The 27,231-nt window shown below is 46.6% G+C and overlaps 1 long non-coding RNA gene across 1 annotated transcript in view; it reads right to left on the bottom strand.

The window, feature by feature from the left end:
* LOC144615783 (uncharacterized) overlaps window positions 1–26,018 on the bottom strand; it is a 58,131-nt gene extending 32,113 nt beyond the window's left edge. Inside the window, exon 1 of the long non-coding RNA XR_013554403.2 lies at window positions 25,711–26,018. This is a non-coding gene — a long non-coding RNA (uncharacterized LOC144615783). The remainder of the gene's footprint in view (window positions 1–25,710) is intronic.
* Window positions 26,019–27,231: the final 1,213 nt, after the last annotated feature.

The raw sequence follows: 27,231 nt of genomic DNA, 5'->3' as shown, positions 1-27,231 counted from the left end.
TCCGATTCTGTGTCTCCCTCTCTCTCTGCCCCTCCCCCACTCATGCTCTGTCTCTCCTTCTCTCTCAAAAATAAATAAACATTAAAACATTTTTTTAAATTATTTGCCTGATAAACAAGAGAAGCAATTTACCCAGAGTTACATAGCTTATTAGAGACCAACCCGGGACTAGAACCCACATTTCCTAACTCACTGTCTTGTGGGTGTATGCATGCAAAATACACCGTATGTTAAAAATGTGTAAAATACATATGCAAAATTTAAAGAAAAAAGATAGACTGCTTATGTCTGCTCAGGTTCAACAATAAAATATCTCCGTGACCCTAGAAGTTTCTTGTATGCCTCTCCCCAGTAACATCCCCTTAGTATTCCCAGGGGTGAATGCCACCCAAAATATCATTAACTGTGCTCTTGCTTTCATTATAAAGATGTGCCTCGAAATAATATATAAACTAAAAATATGTTAACATATAAATTTATATACACATATAAATTATATTAACATATAATTTATATACACATATAAATGATAAATAATATATTTAACAGAGCCCGTATACATCCTTCTGTGCATTTCATTTCCGAGATTCTTTCACATTAATGTGTGTAGTTGGAGGTTATTTTCACTGTTGCACGCTTACTCCATTTCATGACTATACCACAATTTCTCTATTCTCTTGACTGTTTACTGACTTTCAGGGTGAGTCTGACTTGTGACCGTTACGAGCAATCCCCACGCTGTCGTGAACATCCCTGCACTTAGCTCGCGGGGCGCGCTGGTCCCTCTGGAATCGGTACCTAGGGCACCACTGCCTGTGGTAGGCGCGTGCCCACCTGTGCTGGCGTGCCAGCCAGCAGACCTGTGGACGCTTCGGATCCTCTCAGCCTCACCCGTCTCCGGGACCACACACTGTGCCCTGCCCGTCCCTGCAGCAATCAACTTGGCGAGTTTTGCTCAGCTACCGGCAGAGACAACTTTGTGCAGTTCCTGCCTCCACTGCTAGCATCTAACTTCCTCCCGGCCTCAGACTCAGACGAAGCGCCATGACGTTGGCCGCGGACTCTCCCTTTCCAGCTGTTGGCTGGGCCAGATGCAACCTGAAAGTACAGGGGAGTCAGCTCCCACCGGGGAAGCTGGGATCCATGGAGGGCTGGAGGAGGGAACCAGCAGGGCAGTTCACTCCCCTACCCATTCTAGAACAACTCAGAGGCCATTCAGATGCAACTGCCTTCACTTCCCCTTCCTCCTCCTTCCTTTCTGCTCCTGGGACCGTGCTCCCCAGTAACATGTGAGCAGGGCTTTGCCCCACGCTCCCTTTCCTACAGAATCTAGACTAAGGCTCTACATACTGCGAAGTCCTTTCTCACTGTGGTTGTACCTTTTTCTTACTGCCGTCAGCAGTTAATGAAAGTTCAGTGTTCTGCTTCGTCTTCAACACTCAGTATTACCCAGCTTTCAAACTGTCTGCCAATCTGGGGAATGCAAAATGCCATCTTCCTGCGGGTTTAGTTTGCATTTTGGTGCTTACCCATGAGGCCATGCATATTTTTTTATGTTCATAGACTGCTCGTTGTTGAATATATTCCACTACACTCTCTTCCGGGCTGGCAAATGAACCACTTAGTACTGTTACAGGCCAACTATTCAGCCTACGAAACTTCACAACAAGAGAGTGGCTTTGGATTCATTTTCCCTAAATATCTAAGCAGAAGAAAGTCTGATATGAAAAATTAAAAGATTTCTGACTCTGAAAAAAAAAAAATGGAGTATTAAGAGCCAGATTTACCGTCTCACCTAAAACAACAAAAAATCAAAAAACTTGAATATATAAAACAACAGTTTTCAAACATTAGAAATCAGGCAACATGGGAGAGTGATCCCAGAGAGATAGGAAATGAATTAGGTAAACCCTTTGGGGCACCTGGCTAGCTCAGCATTCTACTCTTGATCTTGGGGTAAGTTCAAGCCCCACGCTGGGCATAGAGCTCACTTAAAAAAAAAATCAGGTGAGGGGTACCTGGGTGGCTCAGGTTGAGCTTCTGACTCTTGGCTTTGGCTCAGGTCGTGATCTCACGGTTTCATGAGTTCGAGCCCCACCACAGGCTCTGTGCTGTCAGCAAGGAGCCTGCTTGGGATCCTCTCTCTCTCCCTCTCTCTCTGTCCCTCACCCACTCACGCTATCTCTGTCTCTCTCAACATAAATAAGTAAACTTAAAAAAAAAAAAAAATCAGGTGAGCCTTTGATTGCCCCAATGCATGACTGGAGAGAGCTTCTAAGCCATGAGACAAGGAGGAAGGATCCAGACTCAGCCTGGAGATCTCCCTGAGTTAGGAAGGAGTTGTGCTTTGGGAAGAACACGGTCTGCATACTTAAAACCACAAAATGCTAAAAAAAATTTTGTTAAATAAAACTATAAAATGCTGCTGGGACAAAATGAGATTCAATATTGTTAGCATACCAGAGCTTCCCAAATTGATCTAAATATTCTAAACAATTCCAATCAAAATCCTGACAGTCTTTTTTTTTTTTTTTTTTTTTTTTAGAAATTGAGAAGCTGTTTCTAAATTACGTGGAAATACAAAGTAACCAGAATAGCCAAGACAACCTTGAAAGAAAAAGATGGAGGGACTGCAGTACGTAAAAAATTGAGAGAGTACAGACTGACACATACCTGGCCAACTGATTTTTTTTTTTTATTATTTGTCAATATTTATGCCTTTTTGAGAAAGAGACAGAGCATGAGTAGAGGAGGGGCAGAGAGAGAGACAGAATCCGAAGCAGGCTCCAGGCCCTAAGCTGTCAGCACAGAGCCTGACGCGGGGCTCGAACTCAAGGACCTCAAGATCATGATCTGAGCCAAAGTTGGATTCTTAACCAACTGAGCCACCCAGCCACCCACGGTCAACCGATTTTGACAAAAGATGCAGACAATTCAATAATATATCTATATCGATATCGATATCTATATCGATAGATGTAGATATCTCCCTTTCAACAAATGGTGCTGAGACAAATAGAAATACATATGTTAAAAAAAACCTGGATTCATATCTCACATCATATATAAAAATTAATTCAAATTGGATCATAGGCCTAAATGTAAAATCTAGACAGATAAACCTTCTGTAAGAACACATAGGAGAAATCATTGTGATCTCGAGTAGGCAAAGGTTTCGTCATACAACGCTGGAAAAGCACAAGCCAGAAAAGAAAAAAAGTTGATAAACTGGGCTTCGTGAAAATTAAGAACTTCCGCTCTTTGAAAGACACTGTGGAGCTACAGGCTGGGAGAGGACGTTTGCAAATCAGGTATCTGAGAAAGGACTTTTCCCCCAGAATATCTGAAGAATTCTCAAACGCAGTAATTTGAAAACAATCCGATTTTTTTTTTTAATGGGCAAAAGATTGGGAAAGACATTTCACGAAAGATAAATAGATGATAAGTTAGCACGTGAAAAAAAAAAGCTCAGGGGCGCCTGGCTGGCTCAGTCGGTAGAGCACCCAACTCCTGATCTCACGGTTGTGGGTTTGAGCCCCATGCTGGGTGTAGAGAGTAGTTAAAAAAATAGATAAAATTTTTAAAATGCTCAGCACCATTAGTCATGAAGGAAACGCACATGGAAACCTCTCTAGATACCAGGATGCACCGATTAGAATGCTGGAATTTACAAACTCATCATACCTAGCATTGTTGAGAACGTACAGTAACTGCAACTCTCATTCACTGCTGGTGGGAATGCAAAATGGTGCAATGACTTCAGAAGAGTTTGTCAGTTAGGGGCGCCTGGGCGGCTCAGTCGGCTGAGCTTCCGACTTCGGCTCAGGTCACGGCTCGGGTCATGATCTCGCGGTTTGTGGGTTCGAGCCCCGCGTCGGGCTCTGGGCTGACGGCTCAGAGCCTGGAGCCTGTTTCGGATTCTGTGTCTCCCTCTCTCTCTGCCCCTCCCCCGTTCATGCTCTGTCTCTCTCTGTCTCAAAAATAAAGATAAACAGGGGCGCCTGGGCGGCTCAGTCGGTTAAGCGGCCGACTTCGGCTCAGGTCATGATCTCGCGGTTTGTGGGTTCGAGCCCCGCGTCGGGCTCTGTGCTGACCGCTCGGAGCCTGGAGCCTGTTTCGGATTCTGTGTCTCCCTCTCTCTCTGCCCCTCCCCCGTTCATGCTCTGTCTCTCTCTGTCTCAAAAATAAAGATAAACAGGGGCGCCTGGGCGGCTCAGTCGGTTAAGCGGCCGACTTCGGCTCAGGTCATGATCTCGCGGTTTGTGGGTTCGAGCCCCGCGTCGGGCTCTGTGCTGACCGCTCGGAGCCTGGAGCCTGTTTCGGATTCTGTGTCTCCCTCTCTCTCTGCCCCTCCCCCACTCATGCTCTGTCTCTCTCTGTCTCAAAAATAAAGATAAACAGGGGCACCTGAGCGGCTCAGTCGGCTGAGCTTCCGACTTCGGCTCAGGTCACGGCTCGGGTCATGATCTCGCGGTTTGTGGGTTCGAGCCCCGCGTCGGGCTCTGGGCTGACCGCTCGGAGCCTGGAGCCTGCTTCGGATTCTCTGTCTCCCTGTCTCTCTGCCCCTCCCCTGCTCACTCTCGGTCTTTCCCTCTCTCTCAAAAATAAATAAACATTAAAAAAAAAATTCAGAAAAAGAAGTTTGTCAGTTTCTTAAACATTTAAATATATCTTCTAGATGGCCCAGTCATTCCATTAGCAAGTATGCCACAGGGCAGAAGAAAGCATCTGTCCTTGCAAAGACTTGTATATGATGCTATACCAGCTTTACTGGTAATAACCAAAAACTAAAAACAACACAAATAAACAACACAAATAAACAACACAAAACAACAACTAAAAACAACACTCATAGGTGACTAAACAACAGATTACTACGAAGCAACATTTGATCTTCTAAAGGGGAAACTATTTTGGGGTCCCCACCTGGCTCAGTCAGTGGAGCATGTGACTCTTGATCTCAGGGATGTGGGTTCGAGCCCCACATTGGGTGTAGAGATTACATAAAAAAATAAAATCTTTAAAAAGGTGTTGGGGAGTGCCTAGGTGGGTCAGTCCAACCTCAGCTCAGGTCATGATCTCACAGTTCGTGAGTGTGAGCCCCACATCGGGCTCTCTGCTTGCTGTCAGCATAAAGCCTGCTTCAGATCCTCTGTCTCCCTCTTTCTCTGCCCCTCCCCCCCTCAAAAATAAACACAAAAATAAATAAAATTTAAAAGGGGGAATCACTTTATAAACAATAAATCTGACTCTGATACACACACACACACACAAAATACTACTAAACAAAAAAAGGCATGACCAAGTGATATACTCAACACGGATGAATCTCAAAATAATGTTGAGTGAAAGAAGGAGTCAGACAAAAAAAAGAGTTCATGCTGTTTAATCCCTTATATATATAATTATAAAAAATAGAGACTAATCTATAGTGACAGGAAGCAGATCAATGTTTGTCTGGGAATGGGGGTATGGAGGTGGGATAGATTACCAAGGGGCATGAGGATACTTTTGGCAGTAATGGATATGGTCATTATTTTTATTGTGGCCATGTCATGGGTGTGTACATAAGTCAAAACTTACCAGACTGTACACTTTATATGTGTGCGACTTATGTTGTACGTCCATTATACCTCAATGTTAAAAAAAAAAAAAAAAAAAAAAAAAGCAGAGGTAAAACAAAAATGGCGACAATCTCCATTCACAATATTTCCAGTTTACACTTAATGGATGTTTAAATAGACAAAAAAGAATTATTTCTAAGAGGCCAGATTTTTCTCTTAACCACAAATGGTCTTTACAAGAGTAATTAGAAACCCAGAATTAATATGACTTAGTCCATTATTTACTGTCCTTAAAAGAAATAGCAAGGACTCTAGGCTGCATTCTCCCACCCATAAAATGGGAATAAGGACACCTACCTACGGGGTTATCTGGATGGGCCCAACGTAACCACAAGGATCTGTATAAGGGAAAGAGAGGGGCAGGAGAGCCAGAGGAGACATGACTTTAGAAGCAGAGGTCGGAGTGACGTGATCACTCCCTGTGGGGGAAGGGGTCATGAGCCAAAGCATGCAGACCGCCTCCAGAGTGTGGAAGAGGCAAGGATATGGATTCTCACCTAGGGCCTCCAGAAGGAAAGCAATTCCGCTGATACCCTGAATTTAGCTTGGTGAAATCTCCCCCCAGAACTGTAAGATAATAAATCTGTGTTGTTTTAAGCCACCAAGTATGTGTTTTGTTACAGCAGCTAGAAGAAACTAATACATAACCTATCCATAAGCCTTCATTTCCTCAAAGACCACCATCAAGGGTCTGTTCCCTTCTAGAATGAAGATCCCAATTCCCATGCATCTCACAGGTACCACATCAACCTGTTCAGGTATCCTTGAAGCTCTGCACTTAACCTGCTCTCCAAACATTGCACATTCCTCTTTAAAAATGACGCTCGGATATGGGCAGAACACATGTTATACAGTACATCCCAATCAGTACTGGGAATAATGGATCACTAATTCCCATCCAATTCAAGTCAGCCTCACTCTTCAGGAATTCTCATTGCCCGAGGGATGAACACGTCCATTCCTTCCCTCTTAGGAAGGCTGCCAATTTGAATTTGTGTCCTCTGTACCTTCCTATATTCTTTTCAAAGACTTAACTCCTTTGTTCTCGGCTGCAAATTCACACACTAATTAAGACCACCTTCTTCATTTCCCAGCCTTTCACCATTATGTTGCTTTTTCAGCAGATTTTGGTATGAAGAACCAGGACTATCTAGATCTCAGAATGTAGTTATTATAAATACGATATCAGGGGCGCCTGGGTGGCTCAGTCGGTTAAGCGTCCGACTTCGGCTCAGGTCACGATCTCGCGGTCCATGAGTTCGAGCCCTGCGTCGGGCTCTGTGCTGACAGCTCAGAGCCTGGAGCCTGTTTCAGATTCTGTGTCTCCCTCTCTCTGACCCTCCCCTGTTCATTCTCTGTCTTTCTCTGTCTCAAAAATAAATAAAAACATTTAAAAAAATTTTTTTAAATAAATAAATACGATATCAGATAAAGACGGACATAGCGTCGCATACTTATTACAAAAGGAAGACCCCAGTCAGCCTCAGGATTGCATTTGTTTTGGGTTGAAACTGTCCTCTTCTTTTAAGGCCACCTGCCAAAGCTGAGTGATTTCTGTGGCTCTGCATCTGGGCAGGATTCATTTCGAGTTATCAGTATAATCAATGTTCTAAAAATAAGACAGAAATAATAACAAGTCTAAAACCCAAGACCCAGTGGTGTTGATATTGATGTTAAACTGAGTTAAACAGAATTCATCAAAGGACAACACTGAACCCTACTTGGATCTGATCAAAGCAAACTGGAAAAGCAAAATCATCTTTGACTTCTTCGTGTTCAAAGATCATATCTTTCTTTGTCTTTCTAGGGACCAGAAGATCGGTCATGCACGATAAACCATTTCAACACATGATTTTTTTGTAGTTTTCCAAAACGAATTCACTAAACTAATTCACCTGCATAGTAACGATTAAAGCAAATACTTTGTAGATTAAAGCAGATACTTTGTAACCTTCTCCCCATGCAAATTTAACTTTTAGTCTGCCTTACGGGCCTAACATGTAGGGCTTGGTTACAAGCTATTTTCTCCAGATAGGGGAGAAGCTATAGGAGAAAATCTATTGCCTATTGCCTAATACAAGTCTACTTTTCTGTCTCCAAAAATTAGTACTATTTTCTTCCTTCACACTCAGAGACACCAGTTTTGCAAAGCCAATCGATCAACCGATAACAAAAATATCAATTTTGTTAAAGTCACTCTACATTCACTTCTTCCGTCGTTATGCACCGAAGAAAAGGAAATGCCAACATTTTCCACCTGAAGCCATGACAGACAGGCTCCCAATTCCCTGTGGGTGGGACCTTCCCACCACTTAAAAGGAGTCACGGAAGAGTCACTGCTAAAAGATGCCTTCAGAATAACACCGGCCAATCTTACATGTAAATCTCCTCGACCACATCTCTGTTTTTATTCTGATAGAATCACCCTCTAGCTTTCACTGAGTCTACTCTCTGGAGCCATGACAGGATCTGCCAAGGTCCTCCACTACAGGTAGCTCTTAGAGAGTTATTGTCCATTCGTTACAAATGGACAGTAAGATACGTTTCAAATTCTTTTTTATATTAAATATAATTTACTGTCAAACTGGTTTCCATACAACACCCAGTGCCCATCCCAACAGGTGCCCTCCTCAATGCCCATCACCCACTTTCATGTTTCAAATTCTTAACAACCGTAGGACATAAGCCTGTACAGGACCTTTAAAAATATATTTTTTTAACATTTATTCACTTTTGACAGACAGAGTGAGCAGGGGAGAGGCAGAGAGAGAGGGAGACACAGAATCGGAAGCAGGCTCCAGGCCCTGAGCTGTCAGCACAGAGCCCGACGCGGGGCTCGAACTCACGGACTGTGCAAGATCATGACCTGAGCCGAAGTCGGACGCTCAGCCAGCTGAGCCACCCAGGAGCCCCTAGGACCTTTCAAATTATAGTTTTGCCAAAAGTTTGGTCAAAGGTGATTTTGTGAATCAGTATTATGGTATGAAGCCCCTAATACCTTTCATAGCAGTGAAATTAGAGAATATCGCCGTTAGAAAAATTTTCCCAGTTGGAATTTAGAATGCCAGGAATACATCTCCTTTACCCCTAAACTGCAGCAGCCTGCCCCAAATCTGTAAGAATGGGCTCTGACACCAAAACTTGGCAATCACTTCGTAATTGAGAAGAAGGATGTTTCATTGCAACTGCTTGTTACTTGTCCAAAAAAAAAAAAAAGATTGAAGAAGTGTGTAACACTCGGCTCCCACACTTCAGAGAAGAAGCATCACCCACCTTCCAAATGGACAGTGCCTTGAGCACAGTACGTGGATTTCATTTCCTAAATCTGTTGTTCAAATGTTCAACGCCACTGACTGCTGTGAGTAGCAGGATGGGGGGGGGGGGGGGGGGGTGGGTAATCTCTGGGGAAGCACCCAGAGGCCCCATCAGGAAGTAATCCCAGCTGGTTCCTCTCCACCTTGCCAGAAGATGGGTTCTTCTAGGTAAATTCCTTCTCTATCTATCTTAGCATTTGTGGGTTTGATCTATGGCTCAAGAACGCAGTCCCGGGGGTGTGTGGGGCAGGGTGGGGGTGGGCACGATAAAGGCACATCTACCAGTTCCCTGGCTGAGAACGTATTAGGGAGAGGGAGAGAGAGAGAGAGACAATGCCGGGGAGGGTCAGAGAGAGACAGGGAGAGAGAGCATCCCAAGCAGGCTCCACGCTGTCCATGCAGAGCCTGATGCGGGGCTCGATCCCAGGAACCGAGAGATCATGACCTGAGCCAGGACGAAGAGTCGGACGCTTAACTGACTGAGCCACCCAGGCACCCCGAGACATTTTTCATGTGTTAACTCAGTTTTCTCAACAATTCTAGAAGGTAGGTTCTGTCATTAATCGTCTCAGTTCTGAAGATGAGCAACCCGAGGCACAGATGGACTAAAGGAAGGTACGTGACGAGGTGACAAAGCCAAGATGCCAGAACTCCTACCCGCTACACCATCCAGCCTCCTAGCCCCTTGCTCCTGTCTACACAGTCACGAGGCGATCTTCCAAGCGTGGAACCGGGTTCCAATCCTCACTTCGGTAGGCCGTCGGGTGGGACTGTGGGCTGCCTTCGAGTCCAGTCCTCTTGGTGACTGTCCCTCAGATGGCAGTGGGCCCTCCAGAACTCTGGGGTCTTCCTCAGCCCCGTGCTTAGCTAATGGGAGGCCACACCTGCAACTGGGAGTCGCCTTCCTGGTGTTGACCAGTCATGTTTCTGACACACCTACAATGTTCCAATTTGTCCCGGTTCTCGGCCCCAACCACGGGGGGACCTTTAGAAATGCCTGGGGAGCTTTTAGAAAAATACCAATTATATCAGAATCTCTGACCGAGGGACCCACGGACCGGTATTGTTTTTAAAGCTCCCTACGTGGTTCAACAGGGCGCCAGACCGAGAACAACCCTGTCTAAGTCTCAGATGACTTTGTCCAGGGGCTTATCAGGGGCCTGAGCATCTGTACTCATCAGGGTTCTCCACAGAAGCAGAAACAATAGATTTTAGATAGACAGATACATAGATGGATCAATCGATCGATCTCTGGGTCCATATCTATCTATCCAGAGAAAAACTGTGTATTATAAGGAACTGGCCCACTTGATCATGGAGGCTGATGAGTCCCGAGATCTGCCAGGTGAGTCAACGCACTGGGAAGCTGACGGTGCAAGTCCCGGTCGGAGTTCAAAGGGGAGAGAAGACCGATGTCCCAGCTCCAAGACAAGCCGAGAGGGCAAAGTTCCCCGTGCTCCAAGTTTTCGTCTATCCGAGCCTTCGGTGGATGAAACGAGGACCACCACGTGGAAAGACCATCCGTTATGCTCTGCCCACCAGCTCCGATGTTCATTTCTTCCAGAAACGCCCCCACAGCACACCCAGGATACTTTCACCAAGTATCCGGGCACCCCGTGGCCTAGGCAAGTTGACACATGACATTGACCATCACACCCTGTCTCAGAGTGTTCTTCTTGTGCAAGGTCTGTCCTGTACCCACTAGGCGTCTGCACACTGAACCCCAAGTGGTTATGTTGTCATTTCACCCTGTAGGGGATCGGCTGTCGAGATAAATGGTTTCCACACCTTTCCAATTACACATCCCTACAAGGAAATTTTTTTACATTCTGTATGTCCCTAAACACATTTTTAATTCATTTGTAAATTACATTATTTCTACTGGACGTAGATACACGTATATTCTGATATACCTACATATACACGTACCTACGTATACACGTGTATGTGCATGTATGTTGATGTATATGCGTGTGTGTATACACACGTCCTGATGCCTCTGTCCACCCCAAAAGGAGTACCACCCACCACTTTGGAGATTACAGGTATAGACACTACATTTGTCTCTGGTGACAGTGTTTTGTACTATTCATTCTCTCTCTCTTTTATGTTTATTTATTTATTTGAGAGAGAGAGAAAGGCAGGGGGAGAGAGAGAGAGAGGGAATCCCAAGGAGGCTCCACACCGTCAGTGCAGAGCCCAACTCGGGGCTCAAACTCACGAACCATGAGATCACGACCTCAGTCGCTTAACCGACCGAGCCACCCAGGTGCCCCTGGACACCTCAGCTTTTTGTGGGGCCAGCGGCAACAGTGCCTGGAACATACTGGCAGAAACGGTAACGACCAGCAGCCCCAGCGTGGGGCACGCTTATGCAGCATCATGAACGAGTGGCTGACACTATTACTGAGCTTCTGCCATGTGCTAGAAGCACTTTTCACACACGTAGCCGAGACTTCTAGCAGTCACCTCACACGGACACACGAGACGTGTTTCCCAGCACTCTGCAGCCCGAGGGTCTAGCCAATGAAGTGTGACCTACCGAGGTTTGTGTGCCGTGAAACCATCTTGTGAGGGGCTGTCATAATCTGCTCACAGGCCGCTTTTTCTTTTTCTTTTTCTTCAGTTTATTTATTTCGAGAGAGAGACAGGGAAGGGCAGAGACAGCAAAAGTGAGAATACCAAGTAGGCTCCATGCTGTCAGCACAGAGCCCAATGCAGGGTTGGATCCCGTGAACTGTGAGATCGTGACCTGAGCCGAAATCGAGAGTTGGATGCTTAACCCACTGGGCCACCCAGGAGCTCCGACTTTTTATTTTTCTTAAAGAACTTCCCCTGAATGGTGTTCTTTCCAGGCCTCACCATACCTGCAGCCACCCCTACCAACACCCTTCCCTGGCCTGTGGGTGGGGCATCAAGGCCTCAGGGTCCCTGGAAATCACCTGTTGAAGGTGCCGGAAGCTCCAGGAGCCCAGATCCCTGCAGACTTTGTAGAAAGGAGCCGCCCACCGCTGACCGGTAACATTTGCCTTTGGCCGTTAACAAAGCAATAAGCTTTTCCTGTGTCAAGACGCTGAAATATCGGGGGGCACCTGGGTGGCTCAGTCGGTTAAGTGTCCGACTTCAGCTCAGCTCATGATCTCACAGTTCGTGGGTTCGAGCCCCATGTCAGGCTCTGTGCTACCCTAAGTGGGGGGAGCAGAGCTGACTCACACCCAGGCCATGGCTCCTGGACACTGGTGGGGGCCGTGGATCGCCTGGGGTCAGGAGCACATAGGGGAGCACCAGCTCTCTGCTTAATACCAAGTACCCAGACCCGGGAACGTCAGGGAGGGAGCGCTCTGAGCCTCAGTCATCAGTCCACAAGGGACCCGATTATTTTACCGACTTTGTATCTTACTGTGAACGCTTATAACTCAAATAACCCGTGTAAAACATTCAGCAGAGCGGTTGGCTTCTGAATGTAAGCCGCTATGGTTACAATAACCCTGTGGTCCTCATGATCCTTTCCTCCTCCCGTTTGGGGTAACTTTATATATTTACATATTTCACTATACTAAAATCTTCGTTCTGGATGAGGACTCACTCTCTTCATGTAAGAGCTTTCTTCTCCGAATCAAACAAAAACAACACTCCTCCCACCCCCACCACTGAGTGCAAAGTCTCCCTAATCTGATCTTCTATAAACCGAGGTCACAATAGCTTGAATATTCAGTTCTCTTGGTATTATGGAACGAGAAGAATATTTACTTCTTAAACAACTCTTCTCAAAGAATGCTGCCTTTGCTCCCAGAGGCAACAGGAATCACGTCGTTGTAACCCTCGCTCTTTTTCCTCGTTGGCCTTGCCATGAAAACTAGTCCGATTGGCTTATAGAGGGAGAGAATAAAGGAACAGCACCAACACAGCGGGCCACTGGGAGGCTGGGACTCCCTAACTTCGCAGGTGAATACCCCACAGAGAAGTTTCTTACTGACAGTAAATTTCCAAGCAGACAACGTGAGCAGTAGGGAAGTCATTTGAGAGTGTCTTAAGCTCACGACTGGCTTGCTTATTTTATTTTAATTTTTTTAACGTTTTATTTATTTTTGAGACAGAGAGAGACAGAGCATGAACGGGGGAGGGGCAGAGAGAGAGGGAGACACAGAATTGGAAGCAGGCTCCAGGCTCTGAGCCATCAGCACAGAGCCCGACGCGGGGCTCGAACTCACAGACCGCGAGATCGTGACCTGAGCTGAAGTCGGACGCTTAACCGACTGAGCCACCCAGGCGCCCCTGGCTCGCTTATTTTAGACAGAGTACACTGATGTATGACCTTCCTTATTTTTTTACTGTTCCGCACGCTGGTCAGACCCAAAGTCCCAAATCAATGACTCTGTTTTGCAAATACAGGCTTCCTTGTCCGGAATCAGCCCCAAACCACACTTACATGTCAAAGAGAGGATGTGACTGTATTAAAAAGATGGGACTTTTGTCCTCTAACTAACAATTTGTGTGATGGTGTACTCAAAACCAATCCCCTCCTCAGCTGACCACCACTGGGATCTCTGCCCCAGGCCTGTCGGCCGCAACCGCCCCATACAGCTCGCTCCCTGTCTGGGACCCTGCCCAGAGTATTGGCAGGTGGCCTCTGTTTCCCTGCTACCCAGTCTCGACCTTGAGCGACCCTCATCCTCGTGTCGTGCTCATGACACCAGCAGGACATTAAGCAGACAAGAGCGCAGCTAACCTCACCCTCTTTTCTTGCCACACGGATGTCAGAATTTGCCGGGAAGCCATTCAGCGTTTCACTACGTAACATTATCACAACCCACTCACACGTAGCAGCACCCCGTGCCCAGAAGACCCTCTCCTTCCGCTCTCCAAGCATCTTCCACAACCACTCATCCGCGGATTTGACGGGCAATGCATGTGTTTAGTTGTTGAGGCCAAGGTGGGAAACAAAGGAGGCCTGGTCCTCCTCCTTGGGCACTTACGGCCTGGTGGGGAGTACCTGTTTGTACAAGGAACAGGCCCTTACGGTACAGGGGGATCATGTCAGATGAGGGACATTCAGGGACCCAGGAGAAGCCATTGACTCAGACTGAAAGAGTGTCAGGCAAGACTTGCCGGATGGGAGAAGCGTGAGTAGAAGTTTTCCAGGTGAAGGAGGTAGAGGGAATGGAACAGGGGAGAACATTCCAGAAAAGTCAATGCGCACCGAGTTTGAGGAACTGAAAGATTGCGAAGGGAAGTGGGAAGTGTGGAAAAGGGGGTGTGGCGAAGGAGGGAACTGAGAGGTAAGTGGGACAGGCCAGGGCGCTGCGTTAAGGTTTGAGTTTTATCCTAAGGGCAACAGGGGACCATCAAAGGGTTTTAAACAGAGATGTGTCGCTCTGATTTGCATTTCGTAAACCTTACCCTTGGCTCCAGATCGGAGAACTACAGAACAGGGACGAGTCTGCAGGCAAAGGATCAGCCGCAGGTTGCTGCAGCAACCCAGAAGAGCTCAGATGCGGAGGTCTGGACAGGGCAGCGGACACAGAGTCACAGGGTGGTGGACACATGGGAGGGATGTCGGTGATAAGCTGGCTGGATATGAAGGCGAGCGCCCATCTGTCTTAGAAAATCCAGCCAGGAAATACAGGAACTTTGTGGATCAAAGGAGCGAGTCCAGAGCGGGCCCTGTTGAGCTGGAGGTATCCAGTATGGACTTAGCTACATCGGGTTCGCAAAATGAAATTTAACAACATGCTATCTTAGGTCGTTGTTTTTTTCAATACATACCAAGTTGTTTATACACCCACCTTTCGAAAGATGAGTAAATCCTAAACAACGTTGAAACACATGGTAGGGGCACCTGGGTGGCTCGGTCGGTTAAGCATCTGACTCTCGATGTCGGCTCAGGTCACGATCTCACGGTGTGTGAGTTCGAGCTCCGTATCAGGCTCTGCGCTGACAGGGCGAAGCCTGCTTGGAATCCTTTCTTCCTCTCTCTCTCTGCCCCTACCCCATTCATGCTCTCTCTCACTCTCTCTTTCGAAATAAATAAATAAACTTAAAAAAAATTTTAAACACATTGTGAGAAGTATTTATAATGTTCTCACAGAGATATACTTTCTTCTGAATATGACCACTTCAATAAAGCCTCCTACAACATCAGATGGTCTCTCCCCTTAATAATATTTATTGTCACGGAGCCAGGATTTGGTCACTGGTGTTGAAAAGCAGGTTTCGCTATTCTTAGACAAAGCTCCTGTTTCATAGCACAGCTCCAAACGTCTCCCACAAGCTACATTAAGCATGCCAAACAAAAGCAAATTTTTCAACAACAGCCAATATAAAGCGGAGGGAAGAAAAAAACTCAATAGCCTAATTGAGAAATGAACAAAGGAAATGGAGACAGTCCCAGTAAAAAAATAAATAAATACGATGGCCCTAAATCTCGGAATTCACTCAGGACAAGAGAAATGCAAATTGCAACTATTCTGAGACGCGATTTTCCACCATAAGATGAACAAAAATGAAGGAGTTTGGTAGTGCTCTGTGTTGGGACAGAGGTAGGGAAACAGTCTCTAAAGAGTATGTAAATTGGTATAATTTCCATAGAGGGCAACTGAGTAATGGCCCCCGATTTAATAAGCCTATAACATTCTTTTGGTCCACACATACAATTATTCAACCATTAAAAGGCAATGAAATTCTGATACACACGACCACATGGATGAACTTTTGGCACGTTATGCCGAGTGAAATAAGCTGGACACAAAAGAATAAATATGCAGGATTCTATTGTATGAGGTAGCTAGAAGAGTCAAAGCTAGACGAGTCCAATTCATAGACACAAGAAGTAGAGCGGTGGTCACCGGGGACTTGGGGGGAACGAGCAGTTGTTCAACGAGGACAGAGTTTCAGCTGGAGATGGATGGTGGTGACATTCACACAACAGTGTGAATGGACTCAATGCCACCGAACCGCACACTTTCAAACAGTAAGTTTCGCGGGTCGCCTGGGTGGCTCAGTTGGTTGAGCGGCAGCCACCTGATTCGGCTCGTGAGATCCAGCCTCATGTCAGGGTCCTGGCTGAGAGTAGAGCGGGCTTGGGATTCTCTCTCTCTCCTTTCCTCTCTCTCTCCCTCCCCCACTCATGCTATCTCTCGCAAAATAAATAAACTTTTTTTTTTTTTAATTGTAAATTGCAGGGGCGCCTGGGTGGCTCAGTCGGTTGAGCGACCGACCGACTTTGGCTCAGGTCATAATTGCACAGCTCGTGAGTTCGAGCCCCACGTCGGGCTCTGTGCTGACAGCTCAGACCTTGGAGCCTGCTTCAGATTCTGTGTCTCCCTCTCTCTCTTCCCCTCCCCCACTCATGCTATCTCTCGCAAAATAAATAAACTTTTTTTTTTTTAATTGTAAATTGCAGGGGCGCCTGGGTGGCTCAGTCGGTTGAGCGACCGACCGACTTTGGCTCAGGTCATGATCTCACAGTTTGTGAGATCGAGCCCCACGTCGGGGTCTGCACTGAGTGTGGAGCCTGCTTAAGATTCTCTCTCTCCCTCTCTGCCCCTCTCCCCCACTCTCTCTCTCTAAAAAAAAAAAAAAATATATATATATAGAAAGTCTTATCACTGGTCAACGTTCTTTGAAAATTCTTTCATTTTTCTTACATTTAACAGAAAGAGTGTTTAGTCAGTTTCTAAAGGAATTTTCCCTTCTTTTTCTTTTCTCTCTCTCTTTAAAAAAAAAAAACAAAAAACAGGTTCTCCCTGCTAGGGGCATTTTAATTTTTATTATTACCCTCAATACCTTAGTGTATGGCTTAGAGTGTGGCTTTGAAGACTGGCCAATTTGAAATTAAATTTTTTACATCTGTTATTTATTGTGGGGGGGAAAGCTATTTATACTTTGGATCATCAAAACACCAAGCCTTTCAAATCCAGGGCGTTTCCCTCCTAATTGGTCAACATTTAATTGCATAACCAAATTCTTACTGGCCAAATCATGTCCTTTGGGGGGGGGGGGGGTAAGTGCCCAAGTTGGTTAAAGGCAAACATTGCTGGGCAAATGATTTGTTTGGGCAGATTGTCAGAGCTGACGGTGATTAATATAGTTAATTTTGAAAATGCGTATGCTTTTCTCCAGAGAATATATTCCCACAATCAGAGGAATTGTTGATTTTCACATTATTCCAATTTTCTTTCCTCCCACTAAAAACGTGGGTACCTTATAAGTCGTGTGGCTCCTAGCTTCCAAATCACATATTTAAGAGCTAGACAGGAAAAAACACTTTCTTTCTTTTTCCCCCTGAGGTTCGGTTAGTTCATTTAAAATATAAATCTAAAATACCAACATTTAGGGGCGCCTGCGTGGCTCAATCGGTTGAGCGCCCGACTTCGGCTCAGGTCATGATCTCACCATCTGTGAGTTCGAGCCCCGCGTCGGGCTCTGTGCTGACAGCTCAGAGCCTGGAGCCTGCTTCCGATTCTGTGTCTCCCTCTCTCTCTCTGCCCTTCCCCTGCTCATGCTCTGTCTCTCTCTGTCTCAAAAATAAAAACATTAAATTAATTATTAAATAAAATACCAACACTTAAAACTTTTCAAATTTCATGTTATGTTTTCTATTTTACACTACTCATAAATGTGTAAATACTTACACGTATTTACACGAGTACAGGCTCTACCCTCAATGATCATTGCACTTCACTTTGTATGGCTTCAGTTCACTGCACGGGGAGATCCTTCTATGTTCTCAATCAAAGGAAATTAATTACAAGAATCTGGGTTGAGGACGCATCCTGAGATGTCCTACTGGAGACGTACTCTAATGACAACCAAAATAGCCCACGACCTTGACATTTGTACAGCACTATGACTGCTGTTTGCCCTCAGGGCTTCTCAAAGCTGAGGTCTCCAGCCAAGACAGAAGCCAGGGGCATCTGAAGACAATTACGTATTTACAAAGCCATGAACTGAAAGAATCCCTTAAGAAAAGCTGCTAACTTTCACCTCTAAAGTTTTTGCTGTAAAGACTTTCCCAACGTTGTGTTTGAAAACAGATTGGTAACATTACCATCGACCAGTAGAGTCCCATAGGGTCACTGGAAAACTCATGTATAGAAGACAAAAGGACTGATCGTTGGCAAGCATGTGGTATTCTTCGAGAAGGGACATTCCATCTGAGGCTGTCTTTTAGAAAGAGCAGAAGAATTCCAGAACAGTAAGGAGCCTTAGATATTATCTAATCAAGTCCCTCCTCCCGCAGGTAACAAATGGTAACCTCTGGAAATTTGGCTCACTGAACATTTTTTAATTGGTATTAGACACAAGACTTACATGCACATCTCCCAACCCTCCAGTAATGCTCTTTGCTCTTACACCTTGGCCGTCCAAATAAAATTCTCGTCGCACCAATCTTCATGCCACAAACACTTTGTGCAATAACAATACATTTCACTTGTTTGGAATTTGGCACACAGTTTCCTTAGCAATAGATACACAAAGACATCCCCGAGCCAGCCCCAAATACCGAATGTATGCACACGAAGCAGTGGGATGCATAAAAACCAAACAAAACCACCTGCAAATCTAACACCCTAGAGCTGAAATTACTGTGCCACCTTGAAATGCGAGGAGCAGTGATGGCATCTACTCTCCCTGCTGGGGACTCCTCCAATTCCAAATTCCTGCCCATCATCAGGAAGGGAGGAGCTGGCTTCCGGTGGGTGAGGAGTGCAGAGCCTGGGGCTTCTGGAGGATAACCCCAGGGGGCACTTCCGTATCTGGAGCCGGCTTCCCAGTCGCCATGTTTATTTTCTTCCCAGTCTTCAGATGACGGCCAGTTGCTGCCGCCCCACATTCTGTCTAGGGTTCTGGACCAGTGTTTTTCTCCTCTCTGCCCTGCTGTTGCTTTCAACACAGTCTCACAGTCATATGTTGCCTACATATCCTTCTGTCCTTAAAATGCATACTCAGGCAGTCTTTTTATGGCTTCCCAAGGGTTTATGACTCCTAGCAATGAGGAAAGAGTTTGGAAATGGTTCTCTTTTCTGCTCCTTCAACCCAGCCCCTTCTTTCCTTTCCTTCAAATGGTGAAGAGTTTCCTCCAGGAGTATGAAGGCTTAAAATCCTACGACCAGATTCACCCTGGTTTAAACACATTCAAAAATAGTATTTCTTGAGCACCCTTACTGGATTGAAGCAAGACTCTGAAAAGCAGGAAAGGGCCTGGACTTAGAGGGTGGGGGAGGCGAGAACTTGAAGGAGATAGGCATCTGCAAAGCCGCAAAGAGGAAGAAAGATCTAGTTCTCTGGCCACTGAGCCCCACCTGAAGCAGTCGCTCCCGGGGCTGCTGTATGTCCAGGAGAGCCCCCGGCAGAGTCTTCAATTGTGCTTTCGCATTTTCACGTCTGTTGACCCAGAACTCGAGGGTCGGCTACTTGAGGAGAAAGATGACCTATCTTCTCATGCCCTCTCAGCACTGAGGACACAAGTGATTGATGCATATTTGTTGACTGCCTGGGAACTTCCAAGTCACTTCAAGGTCATGATTTTCTTCAGTAACGCAGGGGAATGAAACGTACTTCCCTGTACCAACATCCGGGGAAGTCGTGAGCAGCCATGGACAGTAGTGTTTCCTCACTCTTTACACATGTGTGTTTGGCTCTTTTCTCCTCACTCGAGGCAGCGCCTCGGGGGCCACCTTTTCACGAAAAGGTGTTCCAAAAGCAGCTGTGGAGCAGGCCAAGTCACCTCCCGGACCTGTGTCAGCTGACTGGCACAACTGACCAGTTAGACCAATGTCTGGCTCGAGTCAGAGGAGAGAGAGGTTTTGCCCTTCAAAGCTGACTTTTCAAATTCCAGGTACTGGCATCGATCCCTTTACTAATTAAGTATGCACTGCTCTGGGAAACAGGCACTCTTTTGGGGGCTGGGTAACAATCGCTACTCCACACAAGAACCTGTTTCTGAAACCGCCCATCACGGAAAGCTACTGGATCACGCCCAAAGAGTACGTTTCGAAAACTTCTAGTATTTCTTGCAAAAACTCCACTGAGTTTTTGGATGCATATTCTTCGGTAGGGATATTTCAGAAGACGGTCCAGGGTCTCATACTTAGACATGACTAGGATGGTCCCCAAAGGGGAACAACTCAGGGAGATGCCATGAAGGCACAAATAACAGCCCCACGATTCTAGATGGTGAGGGGTAGCTCTTGTGAGACCAACAGAAACAGATTCCTAAAACAGTGGACAGAGCCTCAGTTCAACCTACAAAAATGGGCCAAGAAGTGATCCTATTAAAATTCTTGTAGGGGCGCCTGGGTGGCTCAGTCGGTTAAGTGTCCAACTCCAGCTCAGGTCATGCTCTCATGGTTCATGGTTCATGGTTCATGGGTTTGAGCCCCGCGGCGGGCTCCGGGCTGACAGCTCGGAGCCTGGAGCCTGCTTCAGAGTCTGTGTCTCCCTCTCTCTCTGCCCCTCGTGCTCTCTCTCTCTCTCTCTCAAAAATAAATAAACATTAAAAGAACTCTTTTAGCAACTCACAAAAGAGTACATGAAGAAAAGCAGACAGGTATGTTTCACCTTTTCTGAAGGCAGAACATGAAGTAATGAAGGAAGTCAAGGAAACACAAGTACTTTGAGATTCTGAGGATTGGTGAGATACAGAAACTCTTACAGAGGCAGAAGCCTCTGGAATTTTCTTTGGCCAGCTTGAAACACAGCACTGGCTCCCACCTTTGCAAAGCAGTTTCTGTGCTTTGGGCAAGGCACTGGCCGCAAGCCTTGCAGGCTTCCCACCCGTCCCTGCTCTTCTATGACCACAGCGTTTGAATAATTTGAGTCTCTGCAACACATTCCAATTATAACCTTGTTAGCCGCTCAGTGCCTCAGGGAAAACTTTCCAATTCTTCTGGCTACCTTCCAGAGTCTGAAGTACAATGCTGAACATATCTTGCTGGAAATAAGCGTGGAAAATGCCATTCGGAGAGAAGGTCGACCTAGCTTACCTCCATAGCTGTGAGGGTTGTGAAATCTATACTTCACGGTCCTTCCAGTATTGTGAGTCCATTCTTATGGGATTCAGCATGCCATACAGGCAGTGCATAGGACTCAAATCATAGGCACTCCACAGCTCAAAAAAGGCGGAGAGACCAGACCTAGCTGGCAATGGGATCATCATCAGTTTCGTCCGCCCTTGTCAAAACCTGACAAGGCTTGAGGCTGGCCCTCCAGAGGTGAGAGTGAAAATCAAGTAAGAAGCAAGCTAAATATAGAAGAATTCACTTCTGAATCTCTCGCTGTTACTTTATACATCCAGTGGAGTATGCTGATGTAGACGTATTTGCCGCAACTTGCTCAAACATTTTATTTGTGCCAGGAGAGAACACTGCCAGGAATAAAGCAGCTGAAAGAGGTCTTGTCTTCAGAGTTGTAGACCAAGTTCACTCTTCAAAACTAATAGGTTGAAGTTCTAGCCCTCCAGGGCCTCAGAATGTGACTGTATATGGAGACACAGTCTTCAAAAGGCAGTTCAAGGTAAGAGGCAGTTAAGGTAAAATGAGGTCACATGGGTGGGCCCTCATCCAAAATGACAGGTGTCAGAAGAAGAGATTGGGACACAGACATGCACACACACAGAGGAAGACCGTGTGAGGATACAGCAAAACGACGGTCACATGCAAGCTAAGAAGACTGGTACCGGAAAAAAACAACCCCGTGGACACCACCGACCTTGGACTTACAGCCTCCGGAGCTGCGAGACAATAAACATCTGTTGTTTCAATCAGCCAGTCTGTGGTCCTTTGCGATCACAAGCCTGGCTAATACACGTGGCTCTCCTAACCACCAATTCTGCACACCGGTTCCTTCTTTCATTGACTTCATTTCACTTCCTTTTGGTCCACTGAGCCCCTCTCCGTGTCTCCTTTTCTTCTGCCCTGCCTCTGTCTGTATTTGTCTTTTTTTTTTTTTGAAATTCATTTATATATTTTGAGAGAGAGAGAGCATGAGCAGGGGAGGGGCAGAGAGGGGGAGAGAGGGAGAATCACAAGCAGGCTCCGCACCATCAACAGAGTCCCATGTGGGGCTCGAACCTGTGAACCACGAGATCATGACCTGAGCTGAAACCAAGCGTAGGACGCTTAACCGACTGAGCCACCCAGGTGCCCCTGTATTTGTCTTTTAAAGGAGGGTCTCTCCCCTTCTTCCCAGACAGACGCGGAGCTTTGGAAGGCGAGAGGGAGAGAAGGCATCTTGTACTCTGAGGGGCTCAGGCCCCGAGAGCTCAGAGGTGCATCTGGTGGGCGAGGGTGTAGTGCAAAATCATTTGATTTGCATTGTAGTGCAAAATCAGCCTCTCTGGCTGACTCTGACCAAGTCTCAACTTCTCTGAGTTTCTACGTTTCCGTATATTAAAAAAATTAGTGATGGGAATTACTGCACGGTGGCTGTGAGTTTCAATTAAGATAAAACATTGGAAAATATTTTATATACCAATCACTGTAGCTCAGTTTTTCTATTTGTAGAATACATACTACCTAGAAGTTAGTATCATATAATATAGTATCATTTTAAAAAATCAACAAATATTTAGAACTTCTGTGACTCTAAATATTATATAAAGGATTACTTCTACTCTATATTTCATCGGCCTAATAAAGTTTACTTTTGCTTCTCTTGCTACTTAATATTGAGAAAGCATGTTGTACTTGGTATTAAAAGATGAGTTCTAAAGACAGAAAAGACCTGGTTCTTGCCTTCACGGATCCTGTAAACCTATTTAGAAAAGTAATTTTTACAGTAAAAAACACTTATAAAATCAGTTCACAGTGGTTCTCGGGGCTCTGATCAGGTCAAATCAAGTACCTACCTGAACTTTCTCAGACAACATCCCAGAGAGCCATTTCCACCTATCGCCTACTAAATGGCCTGCCAGCAGAAGTTAACAAATCTGATGCAAAAGATTTAAAATTAAGAAAGGTAATAAAAACCTGAATGCTAAGTAGTGCATTTTGTTTGAAAAAAATTTAATTCCATACTCATTTGTAAAGAACACCTTAATACACAAGTATCTCTAATATTCTTTTTTTTTCTAAGTTTATTTACTCTGAGACAGAGAGAGAGAGTGCGAGAGAGCCAGGGAGAGGCAGAGAGAAAGGGAGACAGAATCCCTCGGCACGAGGCTCGAACCCACGAACCATGAGATCATGACCCGGGCCAAACCAAGAGTCAGACACTTAACCAACTGAGCCACCCAGGTGCCCCAAGTATCTCTAATATTCTTAAAACTAGATTCAAATAATCAAATTCTTAGGTTTTCATTAGCTTCTCAGGAACCCCTGGAAAAAGATGATTGACAATAGCAACACCCCAGTGGGAAAAATGTATATTCTTCAGAAATGTAATTGTTATTTAACTTTAGGAATATCTGACTGTGGGAGCGCCTGGGTGGCTAAGTCGGTTAAGCGTCGGACTCCCGATTCCAGCTGAGGCCATGATTCCAGGGTCGTGCCCCGCATGGGGCTCCACACTCATTGTGGACATTCTCTCTCTCTCCCTCTGCCCTTCTCTCCAGCTCATGCTTTCTCAAAAAAAAAAAACAAAAAAAAAAAATCTGACTGAAAACATCTCAACCAACAAGAAAACCATGTATTTTTTTTTTAGAAATTGACACTCACTATTAGGAATAATCAAAATATGGTAAGTTGGGTGTGTAGGAACATAGGGATAAAAGGGTTTAATGCTTCAGAAGCATGGCGTAGCAGTCAGATTTGGATTTCGATCCCGACTTTACCACTTAACGAACTGTAAGACCCGAGGCAAATTCCGTACTTTTCTAGTCTCACCGTCCTCATGTCTTGAATTAGTGCATTATTATGTCTGCCTTGGATGAGCAGAGCTGTGATCAGTGCCCCCCTCCTGGCCAGCAGAAGGGGATGTCTTGGGTGGAATTGCTAAACGAGAATGTGTCACAGTTGATTATAATTGCTTCCTAGCCTTCTCCTCTTCCTAAAATGTAAACTTTTCTTTATTACTATTATGTTGTTTTTTTGTTTTTTTTTTTTTATTTTTGGGACAGAGAGAGACAGAGCATGAACGGGGGAGGGGCAGAGAGAGAGGGAGACACAGAATCGGAAACAGGCTCCAGGCTCCGAGCCATCAGCCCAGAGCCTGACGCGGGGCTCGAACTCACGGACCGCGAGATCGTGACCTGGCTGAAGTCGGACGCTTAACCGACTGCGCCACCCAGGCGCCCCACTATTATGTTTTTTAACGTTTATTCATTTTTGAGAGAGTGCACGCACATGCCCACATGAGGGGCGAGGCAGAGAGAGAGGGACACAGAGGATCCGGAGCGGGCTCTGTGCGGAGGGCACAGAGCCTGACTGGGGGCTCAAACTCCCGAACCCCAAAATCATGACCCCTGAGCCCAAGTCGGACGCTTAACCAGCTGAGCCACCCAGAGGGCCCTGGAAACTCTAAACTGTTTTAATTCAACTTTGTATGTCTCTCTCACCACTTAATCCTTCTCCTCCCAAGTCTGGTTCTGTATACGGCACGTAGCAAAGCCTAATAAACATGCGACGAAATAAATACATGAATAAATAAATAACACACAGACCATTTTAAATTGGGGGCAGAGAAAGAAATAAACCAGTGTGTGAAACACAGCTTAAGAACTGTTAACGGGTGTCTTCGGCAAACAATTAAAATCTGAGAAACAAACTAAAAACACCAAAAGTTACCCTTAGCTATGATAGGATAAATGGGCAAAGGGGTGAGGGAGTAAAAAGTATTACTGTAACTGCCAATCACGGCTCTAGAAAAGATCATTCAAATTCCTTTCCAATATTTTTTTTTCCTGTATGTATGGCTACAACAAATAATCTTTGAGATAACGAGCCAAAATTCTCGGGCACATTTATATGTAAGAAAATACCCAGTGAACTATTCTCTCCCCTGCTTTGCGAAATTCGTCTTTGTAAAACATTTTAAGATACAACTGTCTGAATATCTCACACTGTGCCTGCTACCTACTGCGTATGCTTTCACTCTGCAAAGATTTTGGTTAATATGTTGGAAGGGTGAAGGTCAATTCATTTTCACGGGTCCAAACCAGGTTCTGTATTTTTTTATGATGATAATTAAGGAATACTGAACAGCAGACGCTGTTCGGAAAACGAGGAAAGAGAATACTTTTCATGGCTATTGATTTGTTAAGGTGTATCTTGTAACTTTTTCACGTCGACCATCAGTCCACAATCCAGTATTTTCGAAAACGGAGTATTAGGGCATTAAGCAGACGATAGAGCCTAGAGGCCTGATTCCCTTGCCCAAGGGCGAGTGGTGGCCAATAAATACACTTGTCTTGAGGACCCGGCGAGACAAGCGTTGGCTCCTCTCGGAGAGATGCTCGCGAACATTCTGCGTCCCCCCCCCCCCCCAGCGCCCCTCCGTCGCCCGGCAACTCAGGCACGCCGCGGCTCGGCCCCGCCCCCGCTGCCAAGGCAACGCGGCCGCGCCGGCGCGCCGGCTTTGTGCCCCGGGCGCCCCGGCGCAGCAACGCGCGCTTGCCCCCCGCACCTGCTTGCTGGGTCGCGGCAACTTTTCAAACCTTAACCTCTTCAACCGCTCTGCCGGGTCTCTCACCCGGAGCCGCCGACCCCCGCCCTCTCCCACCTTTGTTTCCGAAAAACTGTTCCACGGGCACAGGATTCCAGCCACCTGCTGCGTGGCGGTCCCTCCTCCAAACGTGAGGGAGAGGTGACAACCGGCGAGGAAAACCCACTTACCTTCCTCAGCATTCCTCCGCGTCGGCAGGGGGGTGGGGGGGTGTCCCTGGAGGGATCGGACCGAGCCGCGCCGAGCTCAAAGTGTGACGGGAGTGTCGGAGACGCGGCCGGCGAACTTGGTCCCGGGCGAGCGCCGCCCCCGCGGCCCCCGCGCGCTCCTCATTTGCACCACAAAGGGCGGGGACCTTCTGGCCCCGCGGTCCGGAGACGGCTAATCCCGCCGGCGGTTGCCCTCCCGGCCGGGGTTCAGACGGGCTCCGAGGGGCTGCTCAGATGCCACAGCGCCCCGGCGAGGACCAAGTCCCCCAGTCCCCCTCCCCGGGCGGCGGGTCGGACTCCCCAGGCCGGCGGCCGTGCTATTGTGCGCGGGGCCCCGGAGGCCGGGCGCGGGGCGGGGGCGGCCCAGGTTGAATTTCCGAAGAGCCGGGCTCTCCTCGCGCGCGCCCTCCCCGCCGCCCCTCGCTGTTGCATATTCATGAGAGGGCGGGGTCGCTCTCCTTCTCGCGCTCCTCCGGGCTGAAGGCGGCGGGAAGAGTTGATGCGAGAGGAAACGCCCGAGAGGAGAAGAGCGTGGGGAAAAAGTGGCAACGTAAACAAACGGAAGATTCCTGTTTCACCAGTCGCCTGCGCTATACACACACACTCACACACACACACCATTTCCCAAAGCCTGAGCTGAGCAAAGAAAATTTCAAGAAGGTCCTGTCTAAATGTCTTGGTCCTAATGATAGTATTAGAACAATTGGGATGTGTGTGTGTGTGTGCGCGCGCGCCAAGGATTTTTAACGATGATTTTAACTGTGTGCTTCTCAGAGAGAGCCATTGAAAATGTATACATGCAGACCTCACTGATTGCATTGATTCTATTGAATTGCATCGTAATTGATCGTCTGCTTTTAACAGAGCCCTCCACCATTCCCTCAAACCCAGCTTTTCTGATTTATAAAGTCAATTTGCTAATGGGAACCCATTTTCAGGAAATAAAAATAGGGTGGGAAAAATGAGGCCTGAGGACCCTCCCTTAGGGATCGGGGGCGGTCTGAGAGGCTGCAAAAGCCATTGGCGCTGAGCTGTTACCCCCACCCCCCCACCTCACCCCCCCACCTCACCCCCCCACCCCCCCACCTCACCCCCCCCCCCCCGCAACAACCAGCCCTCCCGAAGGGTTTCTCTTTCCTTCCTGAAATATCCACCATGAGAATCATCACTAAAGCACATCCTGGAATTCAGAACCAGTCTACCACTTGAGGTACAAGCGGCTGCAAAGGTGATCTGAACAGACCCAAAGGTTCTTCTGGCCCCAAACAGATGCTTTCACCACCAGATTTCCCCTCCGTGTTAAAGTGCTACAGAAAAATCCCCGTTAAGATACAAACTCGTTAGCAGGAACAGGTGACCTGTCAGCATTACCCCTCAGCAATGGCAGGTGATTAGACTTAGGGACTTCAGAAATCCACTCATCCCACAAATCCTTACTGGTGCCTGTCTACTGGTGGATGGTGAGTGCTGGGGAGACCACCG

The sequence above is a fragment of the Panthera onca genome, chromosome A1 (assembly GCF_046562875.1).
Source record: "Panthera onca isolate mPanOnc1 chromosome A1, mPanOnc1 haplotype 2, whole genome shotgun sequence".
Taxonomy (NCBI): Eukaryota; Metazoa; Chordata; class Mammalia; order Carnivora; family Felidae; genus Panthera; species Panthera onca.
This window is presented reverse-complemented; position numbering and strand designations above follow the sequence as displayed.